This window comes from Humulus lupulus, chromosome 3, assembly GCF_963169125.1.
Source record: "Humulus lupulus chromosome 3, drHumLupu1.1, whole genome shotgun sequence".
Taxonomy (NCBI): Eukaryota; Viridiplantae; Streptophyta; class Magnoliopsida; order Rosales; family Cannabaceae; genus Humulus; species Humulus lupulus.
In genome coordinates, this window is record NC_084795.1 from 206,113,938 (window position 1) to 206,124,396 (window position 10,459).

The 10,459-nt window shown below is 45.6% G+C and overlaps 1 non-coding gene across 1 annotated transcript; it reads right to left on the reverse strand.

Annotated features, from left to right (window-relative positions):
• Nucleotides 1-9,611: 9,611 nt before the first annotated feature.
• LOC133827896 (small nucleolar RNA R71) lies at nucleotides 9,612-9,718 on the reverse strand. The gene has a single exon (XR_009890545.1). It is a non-coding gene; the product is annotated as a small nucleolar RNA R71 (small nucleolar RNA).
• Between the last annotated feature and the right edge of the window lie 741 nt (nucleotides 9,719-10,459).

Consider the following 10,459-nt stretch of genomic DNA (forward strand, 5'->3'; position numbering starts at 1 on the left):
TCCAGTCAACTATGTATAAACGCGTTGTTCCAACTAATCCCAAATAATTTAAATTAATTTATAAAATATAATAATGGATGGTTCAGTATTAACTAAAATATAGTATTTTTGTTAATATTGAATAAAGAGGATTTAAACTTGATCAATCAGATTATTAGCCCCCACCTCCAAGTCTCCCACCAAGGGGAGGGGCCAGGTCCCTGCAGCCACAGAGAACATGCCCCCACCTCCCCTGCGACCTCCAGCCCCTGCTCGGGAACAGGAGGCACCAGCTGGAACCCCACCAGTTCTCCCTCCCACCGTGCGCATCCCGGTTAACGCCTAGGCCCTTGAGAAAATCCCCGAGGCCTTCCGGGGGACGGTCTATGAGACCGCGAGCTATACGGTGGAGCATTATTACAATGCCACCCCGAGGGACTTGAGGGAGATCGAGACGAGGAGCCCTGAGAATGTCATGGAGTCTTCACTGGGGATGACCCTCACGGTAAGTTTACTTAGTTAAATTTCTTTGCTTTCTTCCCAGCACATGCCTTGCTATCTACGACTTTTCAGGCGGCTTTGGCTTTACACCGCAGCATAGCTCGGTCCAGGGCCAGGATTGGCGAGATCAGGGGCGAGTTCCAGACTGCTCAGGCCGCTCTCGCGTTTGCCCAACGACAAGAGCAACGTGGCATGGTTGCCCTGACGGCTGCCAAAGAAAGCGAAAAGGACACACAGGTCGCCTTGGGCGTTGCAAAGACCAAGCTCGAGGAGGCCAAGGCTAAGCAGTTGGAGGCCGAGGCCGCCACCGTGGCAGAGAGGGCGTCTTCCAGCTCCTCCATGGAGGCCATGCTCTACCATTGTTGGGCCTTCAACCAAGATGGTGACTTTTCCTTTCTAGCGCCCGAGGTGTGGGAGCCATTCCTTGAGAAGTTCAAAGCCCGTCTTCAACAGGAGCCACCTTCTGAGACTGGGGAGACTTCCGCTGCTGGCGAGCAAGAGACCGAGGGGGTGACCTCGTCGAAGCGACCTGGGGGGGCCTAGTACTTTTGTATTTTTCTTTTATTTTCCTATAATAATTTTCCACAAGGTTTTTCTTCCTCGAGACAATTGATTTCAGTTACCCTGAATTTCATCATTTATTTTTCTTTTTAATATGATGTGATTGGTAAAATCCTAGTTCGCGTTAGTTTATTAACTTTTTCTTCGAAACTACAAAGCATCGCCAGTCAATTTTAACCAACTTCTAAGTTTTAGGACCTAGTTGTGTCAAGGACATTAATTTTTTAAAAAACTTAATTCGCATTAGTTTTATCAACATCTCGTGTTCTTTAGGAAAAACACTGAATCAATTTAACTAACTTCTAAGTTTCGGGACCTGGTTATATCCAAGACATTTATTTAAAAAAAAAACTTAGTTCGTGTTAGTTTTATCGACACCTCGTGTTCTTTAGGAAAAACACTGGTTAATCAATTTAATTAACTTCTAAGTTTTAGGACCTGGTTATATCCAGGACATTTATTTAAAAACTTAGTTTGCGCTAGTTTTATCGACACCTCGTGCTCTTTAGGAAAAACACTGGTTAATCAATTTAACTAACTTCTAAGTTTTAGGACCTGGTTATATCCAGGACATTTATTTTAAAAAAACTTAGTTTGTGTTAGTTTTATCGACACCTCGTGCTCTTTAGAAAAAACACTGGTTAATCAATTTAACTAACTTCTAAGTTTTAGGACCTGGTTATATCCAAGATGTTTATTTAAAAAGTTAGTTCGCACTAGGTTAATCGACACCTCGTGCTCTTTAGGAAAAACACTGGTTAATCAATTTAACTAACTTCTAAGTTTTAGGACCTGGTTGTATCCAGGATATTTATTTAAAAACTTAGTTCGCGTTAATTTTATCGACACCTCGTGTTCTTTAGGAAAAACATTGGATAGTCAATTTAACTAACTTCTAAGTTTTAGGAGCTGATTGTATCCAGGATATATGCCCCCAAGTAAACAGAAAGGGATCTTTCTTGGTTACTTGGAACACGCTCTTCTAACACTACGCGCACACGAAAATATACAACGATATACCAAAGTACTTCTCATTTTTTAATAAAACAAGGTGGCTTTCATAATTAAGCCTTACAAAAGTATGACTATTGATAATATTTCTTTAGGTGTATAGCGTTCCATGTCCATGGGACTGCTTCTCCATTAGGCCTAGCTAGTTTAAAGGTCCCTTCCTTCACAACCTCTATTATCTGATAGGACCCTTCCCAGTTTGGTCCCAAAACTCCGTCCTTAGGATCCTTACCGGCTAAGAAGACTCTTTGGAGCACCAGGTCGCCTAAGTTAAGGTTGTGTCTCTTGACCTTTGAGTTGAAATAACGAGTGATATTTTATTGATAATGCACGAGCTGCAGCTACGAAGCTTCTCATTTTTCGTTAATTAGGTCGAGGGACGCACTCAGAAATTTGTCGTTCTGGTTTTGGTCAAATGCCCGGACTCTATGCGAGGCTATCTTTGCTTCGACAAGAAGGATGACCTCACTCCGGAAAGTCAGGGAGAAAGGAGTGTGCCCTGTCGAAGTTCGGTATGAGGTCCGGTATGCCCACAACACCTGGGGGAGCTGTTTAGGCCAAACTCCCTTGGCTTCATCCAACCTCTTCTTAAGGCTCACTTTTAGTGTCTTGTTCACAGCCTCGACCTGCCCATTAGCCTGGGGGTAGGCCATGGAGGAGAAGCTTTTAACTATGTCGTGCTTCTCACAGAATTCAGTGAAGAGGTCGTTGTCGAACTGGGTTCTGTTATCTGAAACGATCTTCTTTGGTAGCCCGAACCGGCAGACAATATTCTTAACCACAAAGTCGAGGACTCTCTTTGATGTAATCGTCGTGAAGGGCTCCGCTTCTGACCACTTGGTGAAGTATTCAATAGCCACCACTGCATAGCGAACTCCTCCTTTTCCCGTGGGCAGGGCACCAACTAAGTTAATTCCCTAGACCGTGAACCGCCACGGGGACGAGATCATCTTCAGCTCGACTGGAGGGGCTCGGGCGACCGTGGCGAACCGCTGGCACTTGTCGCACTTTTGGACATAAGAAATCGAGTCCTTCGATAGAGTGGGCCAATAATATCCTTGCCTTAATATTTTCAAGGCCAGGTTTTGCCCCCCAGCATGATCTCCACAAAATCCCTCATGTATCTCCTGCAGAATGGTTTTTGCTTCGCCCGGCAGAACACACCGCAGAAGAGGTAAAGAAAGACGACGCCGGTACAACGTCCCGTCTACCATTGCATACCTTGGAGCTTGGTAAAGTATCCTCCTTGCGTCATTTCGCTCTTCAGGTAACTTTCCTGTTGTGAGGTACTCGACTATGGGAGTCATCCAGGTCGGCCTGGCGTCGATCATCTCGACCTCTCTCCCGGTTTTCTCTATGCTTGGCCTTTCCAAGAATTCCACCGGTACCAGGCCTAAGGTTTCGGCCTCCCCAGAGGTGGCGAGCTTTGCTAAGGCGTCAGCATTGGCATTTTGCTCCCGAGGTATCTGTTCAACTAGGCTGTGCTCAAATGCGGACAACCCCTTTTTTACCTTGGTCAAGTAGGCCGCCATCTTTGTTCCCTGCGCTTGGTATTCTCCTAATACCTAATTTACCACGAGCTGGGAATCGCTATAGCACTGGATGGAGTTGGCCTTCAGCTCTTGGGCCACCCTTAGCCCAGCCAATAAAGCTTCCTACTCGACCTCGTTGTTGGATGCTTCGAATTCGAACCGCAACGCGGAGTGGAAACGATGTCCCTCCGGGGATATCAAAATGACTCCAACTCCAGATCCGTTCTCGTCAGACGAACCGTCCACAAAGACTTTCCATGAGGCTCGTACCGATTCTTCCACTGGTTCTTCTTGGAATCTCGTGCACTCTGCTACAAAATCAGCCAGAGCTTGGCTTTTGATCACAGTTCGCGGCACGTACAGTATCTCGAATTGGTTGAGATCGATAGCCCACTTCAAAAGACACCCCGATGCCTCAGGTTTCTGCAAAACCTACCTTAAAGGTTGATCGATTATGACGTGGATTGAATGGGACTGGAAATATGGCCTGAGCTTTCTGGAGACCGTGATAAGGCAAAACGCCATCTTTTCCATCATCAGATATCTGGACTCGGCTCTGAGGAGCCTCTTGCTAATGTAGTAGACCGGCTTCTGAGACCGGTCCTCCTCACGAACTAGCACGGCGCTGGCTGCGTCTTCCGTTACAGCTAGGTAAAGAAAAAAAGGCTCTCCTGCCGTTGGTTTAGATAACGCGGGCGGCTCAGCTAAATGTGCTTTTAGGTCGAGGAAGGCTCGCTCACACTCTTCAGTCCACTCAAACTTTTTATTTCCCTGGAGCAGGGTATAGAATGGCAAACACTTGTCGGTTGATGTAGAAATGAACTGATTAAGGGCTGCCACCCTTCCTGTTAGACTTTGGACGTCTTTTCGCGACCGGGGTGATGGAATTTCGAGTAGGGACCTGATTTTGTCGGGGTTCGCCTCTATTCCTCTGGTGTTGACTATGAAACCTATAAATTTTCCTGATGCGACCCCGAAGGTACACTTTTGTGGATTCAGCCTCATACCGTACTGTCTTAAAATCATAAAACATTCCTTCAGATTGGGGACATGGTTATCGGCAGTTTTCGACTTGACCAACATGTCGTCAACATACACTTCCATGTTTTTCCCGATCTGATTAGTAAACATCATGTTGACCAATCTCTGATATGTAGCTCCTGCATTCTTTAGCCCGAAGGGCATGACCTTGTAACAATAAACGTTAGTTGGAGTCATGAAGCTAGTGTGTTCCTGGTCCGCAGGATTCATGGCGATCTGGTTATAGCCCGAGTATGCATCCATAAAGGACATGAGCTCGTGCCCCGCAGTGGCATCTATCGATTGGTCAATTCTCAGCAAGGGGAAGCAATCTTTGGGGCAGGCTTTATTCAGATCGAAAAAGTCGATGCAGGTCTGCCACTTCCCGTTGGGCTTCGGGACCAAAACAGGATTGGCGACCCAGATCGGCTATTTTTCCTCGCGAATAAAACCGCACCTTAAGAGTCGAGCTACTTCCTCTTATAAGGCCTCAGCTCGGGTCGTGCCCAGGCGCCTTTGTTTCTGGGACTTCGCAGGCACGTTTTTGTCCAAGTTGAGGGTGTGCATGATGACGCTTGGGCTGATCTCTATCATGTCTTTATGAGACTAGGCGAACACATCTAGATTCTCTTACAGAAATCTCAGCAGCTTCGCCTTTCTCTCATTACACAGGTTTTTTCCCAGCTTTACCACCTTCGAGGGGTCTTTCGGATCGATGTTCACCTCTTCGAGTTCTTCAATGGCCTGGAGCTTGGATCTATCTTCGCCTATCCTGGGGTCGATATCATCATTCAAGGTGATACCTTCCCCATTGGCTTCCTGAGGTTTTTCTATCTCAGGAATAGGTCCTACTTCCTGAGATTCCTCATGTTCGCTTTGAATGGTCATCGTCTGCTGCCTGGGCCGTGATTTTCCCTTCATGGAAATGCTATAGCATTCCCTGGCAGTGAGCTGATCACCTCGAATCGTACATATCCCCGTAGAGGAGGGGAACTTGACTGTGAGATGGCAGATAGAAGTTATGGCCTCAAATGCCATCAACGTAGGTCGGCCCAGAATATCGTTGTATGCGGTGGGACAATCGATAACCATAAACTCGAGGAGCTTAGAGATAGTTCAGGGCCCCTCTCCCAAGGTTATTACTAGCTCGATTGTTCTTATCGCTGCCGACCCTTCCCTGGAAAATCCATACAGCATCATGGAGGTGGCCTTCAGCTCAGTGACAGACAATCCCATTTTCTCCAGCGTAGATCGGAACAGCAGGTTCACCGAACTCCCATTATTGACTAGTATCCTCCTAACTCTCCAGTTGGCGAGCTGGGCGGTTATGACTAGAGGATCGTTATGGGGGAACTGGACGTGACCGGCGTCCTCCTCGATAAAAATGATTGGTTTCCTCTCCAATCATTGCTATTTGGGTAGATGCTGCTCCAGAACGAATTCCACTCTGTTGTGAGCCTTCAACTCATTGATATATCTCTTCTGGGCACCTCTGCTCGTGCCGGCCAAATGGGGGCCTCCGGAGATTGTGGATGTCTCTCCTCCTATTACAGGAGGAGGGGTATCCTGACTTATCTGGGGCTCGGGCTGATTTATCGGAGCTTCTGGGGCTGGCTGACTAGTAGGAACCCGGTTCCGTGCATACTGAGCCAAGGGTTCGGCTCTGATGAGTGTCTCGATCTCATCCTTCAAATGCCTACAATCCTCAATGTTGTGGCCAATGTCATTGTGGAATCGGCAGAACTTGGAAGGGTCCCTCTTAGCCTTCTGGTGTTTCAAAGGCTCGGGCTTTTTCCAGGGGAGGCAGGCAGAATTTGCTAGGAAAATGTGTTCCCTAGTGTTTGTGAGCTCGGTATAGGTTGCGTAGACTGGCTTAAAATTTTCCACGGGCTTGTTCTTCTTCAGACCATGCTGGCCGCCCTCGCCGCTCTCCTTTCTCTTGCCTCCACCCCCTTGGTTATTCTGGGCAATGGTTTGAGTCGTTTTCACGACATCCATTTCTGCTCCAATGGGCTGATCAAGGGTTTGGCTGGTTTCTGCGACCGATGCTCGCGCCTTTTCTAGGTTTATCCATTCCTGGGCCTTGTTCAGGAACTCATCCACGGTGCTGCACCTCTTCTCTGTATCTCTTTCCATAGCCCGCCTCCAATGAGGATTCCAATCCTCAAGGCCATAAGCTTGGAACTATCGTCCGTGTCCCTGGCTCGAGCTGCGACGTTTGCAAACCTGCTCAGGTAAGCTTTCAAAGGTTCCCCAAGCTGTTGCTTCACGTTCGCCAGGGTGTCACTTTGACGCGGGCAGCTTGAGAAGCTCGGAATGCCCTCTTGAAGTCGGCAGAAAAATTCTTCCACGAACTGATGGAATGCTTTTTACACTGCTTGAAGCACTGCCTAGCTGGCCCGATCAAGGTGGAAGGGAATATCAAACACCTCAGCTCGGGGCTGATATTATGGGCCATCATCAAAGTATTGAACATACCCAAATGGTTTGACGGGTCTCCATCTCCATAGAATTTAGACGGTGGGGCATCTAGAAACCCGGCGGGTATGTTGTGGCTGCTATGTTGGAGGCGAAAGCTCGAGTTCGTCCCCCGAGTCATACTCGTCCTTCTCCTTTTCTAACAAGAGCTTCTTCATTAGCTCCTCCATCTGAGCTAAACGTTCTAGGGTCTGGTCCTTAATCCCTTGGTTGTTTTGGGGCTGTTCAACAGCTCCAGTTCCATTGTACGCGTTAGGCGGGTTATTGTCCCTCCAAGCTTGAGCTTGGTTAGGTGGGACATTCCCACTGTCACGTACTTCGGAATGACCACCCTCTTGGCGAGCATGACTTTCATTTCTGGCCGGATTCCCCCTCTGCGAGTTGAGGCGATCTCGAAGGTCGGCCTTCGAGGTGGCCCGAGGGCTGAGTGTCGAAATTAGGCGATTACTGATGAGTCTAGTTTTTATGATGTTTTGGTGATGTTTTTAGTAGTCTTTTATTTTGTTTTTCCTTGTTTTAGCGCGGGTTTACGCTTTGTTTGGTTGTTTTTGTGAATATCAGGAAGAATTGAGCATGTGGAAGGAAATGCCAAAGAAAGGGAAGAAATAATCGAGTTTTTCATCATATTTTGATCAAGAATGGTTCTCAATACCATTTGGAAGTGTTGGTGAAATTTTGGGATGAAAACTTGAAGAATTGAAGAATTCCTTAAGAGCCACGGCATGATCAAAGTAGGGCCGCGGCTAGGGGGAGAAACAGAAGCATGTTTTTTTGAGGACATCTTCGGGCCGCGGCATGGCTAGATAGGGCCGCGGCATGGATGGGCACTCTGCCCAGAAAACAACGATGCGGGCCGCGGCATGGTTTCAGAGAGCCGCGGCATTGAAAGGATAGTCTGCCCAGAAATTTTGACACGGGCCGCGGCATAGTGTATGTAGAGCCGCGGCCCGCCTCTCTAAAATCTAAAAATCCTAGGTTTTAAAGGACGAAAAAGAAGAGAGAAGGAGGTACGGACGAAGGGAGGAGTTCTGGTGTTGAAAGCTCAAGCTTAGAGTATTTTTACATGTTTTTCTTCCTGATGTTATTTTTAATTTCTGTTGTGATTAGCACTATGACTATGAACTAATTTTCTGTTTAGGATGTTCAATTGAATCTCTTGAATTTCTGTTATGACCTAATGCAATTTTAATTTCCTCTTCTTCAATCTTCTTCAATCCCATATAATCTGTTCTTATAGAGTGATTATTGGTTGGCCATCTTTAGTCATATTCATATGTTTTAAAGTCAAAATCTGAGAAGTGAGATTTAATTATGCCTTGGTTATATTGGACATAATTCTAATTTAGAACGAAAGTATCTGAATTAATTGTGTAGCTGTTATTAAGTTGTGGAATTTAATGCTACCTTTGTGGTTCAATTTACCATAGAAATATAGGAAATTGTCACCTAGGTTGAGTTTATAATTCATAGTATGATTATAGACTGTTGTTTCAACTTGTTAATTGAATTAGGTAAAAATAAGAAGAATTCATACTTTGCATTAGGGAATAATAGGAAGGATAGTTGATGAGATTGAATATCCTAATTGTTTCTCAGTGATTGAATTAAGAGTTTTTACTATTAGTTATTATTCTATTTAATTGTCGATTATTATTTCTGCACTTTATCGGTTCTTTTGCTGTATTTTACAAAAATCAAGAAGTTTTAATTCATCAAATAGAACAAGAGATTAATTGACTGGTAATTGATAACTCAGTCCTTGAGGACGATACTTGGTTTTACCATTTTATTACAAGTTCGCGACTGTGTGCACTTGCATAGCAAAATTATCGCAACAAGTTTTTGGCGCCGTTGCCGGGGACTGAAAATTATCAATATCAGTCTAATTAATTTTTATTCTAATTTGATTTTAATTTCTCTCGTTTCTAATCTGTTTAGTTGCTTAATTTGTCTATCTCAGGTGAATTTTGGTATATGCATGGCAGAAAAGGAAAAGCCACACTTGTTCCTCTGAATCCCGAGATCGAAAAGTCTTGCAATCAAATCAGAAAGAATAAGAGAGAGACCCAGAATTCTGTGAAGATGGCACAGAATGATGGGGATGGCAGGAATGGTCTAAATCCAGGAGTTGTCCAAGGGGTTCAGGCTCAGACCAACGCTGAGAGGAGTCTGAGAGATTATGTGCTACCCACTCTGACGGGAGTACAAAATAGTATATGCCCACCAACTGTAGAGGCCAACAACTTCGAAATAAAGCCTGCTATTTTACAAATGGTGCAGTCCTCTGTGCAATTCAATGGGTTGCCCTCTGAAGATCCTCACACCCATTTGTCCAACTTTCTGGAGTTGTGTGGAACCTTCAAATATAATGGGGTGAGTGATGACGCAATCAAGCTTAGGCTCTTCCCATTTTCTCTAAGGGACAGAGCTAAAAGTTGGCTGAATTCTCTGCAGCCAAACTCCATTGTCACTTGGCAAGATCTAGCTCAGAAGTTTTTGTCCAAATTCTTCCCTCCGTCCAAAGCTGCTAAATTAAGGGGAGAGATAAATAACTTTTGCCAGAATGACGGAGAGTCATTATATGAGGCGTGGGAACGGTTTAAGGAACTCCTTAGAAGATGTCCTCATCATGGCATTGAACAGTGGATGCTAGTACAGAACTTCTACAATGGTTTATGTCCGACAACCAGAACCATTATAGATGCTGCAGCGGGTGGCACTTTTATGAGCAAGAGCGCAACTGGCGCTTATGAGCTGCTGGAGGACATGGCTACAAACAACCATCAGTGGTCAGAGGAAAGATCATCAGGAGTTAGAAAGGTAGCTGGGGTGCATGAGCTCGATGCAATTACTGCTTTAACAGCGCAAGTAGCCTCTTTGACCAAGCAGTTGCAACAGAGTAGTGTGTCTGCTAATGCGGTTCAGATGGCAGTGAGGTGTGAAATGTGTGGTGGTGCTCATTCTTTCGATCAGTGCCCTATCTGTAATAATAACACCCCAATGGATCATGCTCAAGTTCAAGCGGTGGGAAACTTTCAAAGGCCGCTCAATAATCCATTCTCCAACAACTACAATCCTGGGTGGCGAAATCATCCAAATTTTTCGTGGAAGAATAATCAAGGCCAACAACCTCAGTTTCAGGGACAATTTCAGAATAACATGCCTCAGCCATCTATGAATCAAGCTTCGTCATCAATGCAGCCTAGGCCTCCACAATCAATGCCTCAACCTGAGAGACCTAATGAACTGCAAGCTGCCCTGTTGACTCTTACTAACACTCAGACTCAATTTATGACTGAGACAAGATCCTCCATTCGAAACCTTGAGACACAGGTTGGGCAGTTGGCCAATATGCTCAATAACAGACCCCAGGGAAA